This window comes from Sminthopsis crassicaudata, chromosome 4 (assembly GCF_048593235.1).
Source record: "Sminthopsis crassicaudata isolate SCR6 chromosome 4, ASM4859323v1, whole genome shotgun sequence".
Classification (NCBI taxonomy): Eukaryota; Metazoa; Chordata; class Mammalia; order Dasyuromorphia; family Dasyuridae; genus Sminthopsis; species Sminthopsis crassicaudata.
Window position 1 is genome coordinate 229,777,416 of NC_133620.1, and position 4,647 is coordinate 229,782,062.

At 34.5% G+C, this 4,647-nt stretch overlaps 1 pseudogene; it reads right to left on the reverse strand.

Annotated features, from left to right (window-relative positions):
- Positions 1 to 262: 262 nt before the first annotated feature.
- LOC141541237 (large ribosomal subunit protein eL36-like) lies at positions 263 to 568 on the reverse strand (annotated as a pseudogene).
- Positions 569 to 4,647: the final 4,079 nt, after the last annotated feature.

Here is a 4,647-nt window from a genome sequence, read left to right on the forward strand (position 1 = left end):
TCATGTACAATGTATCATTTTTAATATGAATTCCTATCCAGCCACATCATTCTCAATTGCATTTATAAATCCATTGGCATAGGAAATCCCTGAGTGACTATAAATTAAGGTTAGCACTTTCTCTGCAACTTATAGATGTGCTTAGTTGTCTGGTGCATGGAAAGTACCATCTTAAAATACAATCTTAGCATGCATATAACTTTTTTCCCCCCTATTTGTCAAATCTTTATTAGCTCAGAGGGCAAAGTAGGAAAGGTCTAGTTTAGTCTTTATTGGCAACAACCTTCCTCATGGTAGCTAGAACGTTGCTGAGCTCTTCCTCTTGATCTGGATGTGAGTATCCCTGTTTTTTGGATGAATTTAAGGGCTTGCTTATCTTTAGGGACCTTTAACAATCCTATGACCTGCCTCTCATGAGGGGCAAACCCACATACCTCCACGATCATATTTGTCACAAATTTGATGTTTTTGAAAAAGCAGCTGTGGTATACTGTTATGGCTCTAAAACATTTTTGGTAATTTTGTGGTCCTTGTTGAGGCCCTTGGCCTTGGGGTATCAGATGGCCATGGCTGTGGGGTTATTGTAGCCCCAGTGGCAGCTACAGCAGAAAGAAGACCATGCATCCCACTTTTAAAAATTTATACTGGTTCTTTTTTTTTTTTTTTTTTTTTTTTTTGAGGCTGGGGTTAAGTGACTTGCCCAGGGTCACACAGCTAGGAAGTGTTAAGTGTCTGAGACCAGATTTGAACTCCGGTCCTCCTGAATTCAAGGCTGGTGCTCTATCCACTGTGCCACCTCGCTGCCCCCTATCCTGGTTCTTTTAATAAAAGTAAGCTAGATGGCAGAGTAGATAAAATAATGAATTTAGAATTAGTAAGTTCTGAGTTCAAATCCAATCTCAGATACTTATGAGCTCTATGATCTTGGCCAAATTATTAAATTTTTTCTACCTCAGTTTCTTAGTTTGTATAAAATGGAAATAATAATCATTTAAGAATCTATCCCCACAGATTATTGTAAGAATAAAATAATATTTGTAAACTGCTGTACAAACCTTAAAGAGCTATGTAAATGCTAGCTATTATTTTTATTTTTGATTATTACCTACTTTCAGAGATTTATTTCAGTTATAGGTCTCATCCTTCCAAGTCTCTGTGATACTTATAAGTGTCAGATTTATCTTTTCATATTAAGATTTCTGGTTCACAACAGGATGAATTTAGACAGGCCTGGAGAGATTTACATGAACTGATGCTGAGTGAAATGAGACCAAGAGATCATTATATACTTCAACAACAATATATATGATGATCAATTCTGATGGATGTGGCCCTCTTCAACAATGAGATGAAACAAATCAGTTCCAATAGAGCAGTAATGAACTGAACCAGCTACACCCAGGGAAAGAATTCTGGGTTAGGGTTGAACCACTACATAGAATCCCAATCCCTCTATTTTTGTCCAACTGCATTTTTTATTTCCTTTACAGGCTAATTGTACGCTATTTCAAGTTAGATTCTTTTTGTATAGCAAAATAGTATACATATATTGTATTTAATTTATACTTTAACATATTTAACATGTATTGTTAACCTGCCATCTGGGGGAGGGGGTGGGGAGGAAGGAGGGGAAAAATTGGAACAAAAGGTTTGGCAATTGTCAATGCTATAAAATTACCCATGCATATATCTGGTAAATAAAAACTATAATTAAAAAAAAAAGATTTCTGGTTCATCTTGCTTGTTATTCATTTGTGTTTTGTATATAGACATTTGAAATCATCATTTTTATCAATGGCTTCCTTCTTGAATTTTTACCTTCTGTGAATTTCTGGGAACCTCTACAAAAGCAAGATGTGATGCCTCATCATAAAGTGCTGGAGTTCTTGATGACTATGCCAATGGAACAAAGCTCTGCAAAGCTTTTATCATGCTAAAAAGATTTTGAGTGTGATTCAATAATAGATTGGATATACTTTCTAATGGTCAGCCTAGTAAATCTCAATGAGTGAATCACATATGTTGTTCACTTCATAATTAATTTTTTGATCATGGCATCTTCAAAAGAAAGAAAAATTCAAAATAGTCTTCAGGACTATGTAGCCCCTTTCCATTTCTGTTAATGATCAACCAACCAATCAATATTTATTATTGATGTGTCAGGCATGTGCTACTAGGGATTCAAAAACAGACAAAAGAGCCTCTTGTCTCAAGGAGTTTATAATCTTATAGTGGAGACAATATGCAAATAAATATATATCAAGTAAGCTCTATATAGGAAAAATAGAAATAATTATCAGGGGGAAAACAATGAAACTAAGAGAGGTTGTTGGGGAAGACTTTCTGTAGTAGGTGGGATTTTAGTTGGAGTTTAAAGGAAGTTGGAAAGGTCAGTGGCCAGAATGGAGAAGGGAGATAATACTAGGTAGTCGAGGATAGCACTAAAGTTGAAAATCCAAGTAATTGAAAAGAAGATGGGACCTCAACAGTAATAGGAAAATTTGGGATAGAAGTGAGTTTGCAAGAAAAGATCAAGAGGATATTTTAGACATGTTGAATTTGAGAACTCATTTTGTTCAAGATGTTTAAGAGTAAGTTGGTAATTTAAGACTGGCTAGAAAGTAGTTCTGACAGGGGCAGCTAGGTGGCGCAGTGGATAGAGCACCAGCCCTGAATTCAGGAGGACCCAAGTTCAAATTTGATCTCAGATTTGACACTTAACACTTCCTAGCTGTGTGAACCTGGGCAAGTCACTTAACCCCAGCCTCAGAAAAAAAAAAAATAAATAAAAGTAGTTCTGACCATATCATCCCTACTCAATAAAATCTGTCTATTATGTAATGGCACTGTTACATAACTATTACTTACAGCAGTAGTATCAAAACAAATGGAAATGGAGGCCATTAAACCACACATGATGTGGGCCACATAGTGATTTTAAAAACCACAAATTAATATTATATATGCTTTATTATATATTTTAAAAAGTTAAACATTTCCTAATTACATTTTAATATTATTTAGGCCATATATGAGAGTATTGTGGCCTACATGTGGCTTATGATGCTTCTGACTTACAGGATAAAATATAGTATATTTAGTTTTGAAAGTTTAATGATCATAACCTTCTCCTATTACAAGATATTTTTATACCTTATTCCCCTTTACAGTTACCAGTGACACTGGTCTTTCTGTTTCTCACATATGACACTTCTTTTTCTAAACTCAGAGTTTTTTCACCAGTTTATCATCCATCATTGCTCAGCTGAGTGGCACAGTGGATGGAGTGCTGAAACACTCATCTTCCTAAGCTCAAATATGGCCTCAGACAGTATGATCCTTGGCAAGTCACTTCACCCTGTTTGCCGCATTTTTCTCATCTATAAAATGAGTTGGAGAAGGAAATGGCAACTCATTCCACCATCTTTAATAAGAAAACCCCCAAAGGGGGTTAATTGTTGTGCACAATTAATGATTAATTGTTGTATACAAGTGAAGTGACTGAACATATATATCATCCACTATACCTTAAATTCTCTTCTTCTTCATCTCTACCTCCTATGTTCCCAGGATTCCTTTAAGCCTTACATTTTGTGACAAGACTCTTGTAATTCTTAATCTTACTGCCTTTCCTCTGAGATTATTCCCCAATTTGTCATGTATATATTTGGTTTGTACAAAGCTGTTTAAGAGTTATCTATTCTATTAGACTGTGAGCCCTTTGAGGGCAAGGACAATATTTTGCTTTTCTTTGTTTGGATATTTAGCTCATCACAGTTCCTGTTACTTAATAGATGTTTAAGAAATGTTTTTTAATTGATAAGATAGATACATCTGGAACTCATCTGCATAGATATGATAATCAGTTCCATGGTTGTGATGAGATCACCCAGGGATGCATTGTGAGGAAAAAAAAAAAAAAGAGTTAAATATGACACAGATGAAGATGTATCAAAGGAGGGGATAAAAAAAGACTAAGAAAGGTTATGAAAACCTAGAAAAGAGAGATTATCTGGAAGTAGAGAATGGTTAACAATGTCAAATGCTGCAAAGGTCAAGAAGGATGAAGACTGAGTAAAGGAAATCAAATTAAAAGTACAGTTTCAGTTGAATGATTAGGTTAGAAGCCAAACTCTGGAGGTTAGAAGGAAGTGAAAGAGAAGAAATGATTATTTTACTGATGTAAAAGTCTTTTTCAAGGGATTTATCTTATGATAAAATTTTGGGGAAATTGTTTATTCATTTTTTTAGTCTTCTGATTTTTCTGTCAAGCAGAATGCATGCTATTAGAAGCAAAGTATAATTTTGATTTTAAGTTTGCAACTCAAGCACTAATTTAAAACATTACCTAGCACATTGTAGGTATTTAATAAATGTCAGTTGAGTTTCATTGAAGTTTTGTGCTTAATTCATTTTCTTTTTTATCTCTTTCCCCATTGTTCTTTCATTTTATTTATTGGCACATTTCTCACTGTTTTGAGGCAATGATGGGAAAATGGGCTTATACATGAGCTCTCACTCAGCATTTTCTTGCTGAAAATTCCTGCTAAATCTTTCAACTTTTATTTGATTCATCTGTTCTCAATTTACACATAAATTAGATAAAAAATAGGGCTATGTGATCCTTGGGAAATTCATACTATAGTC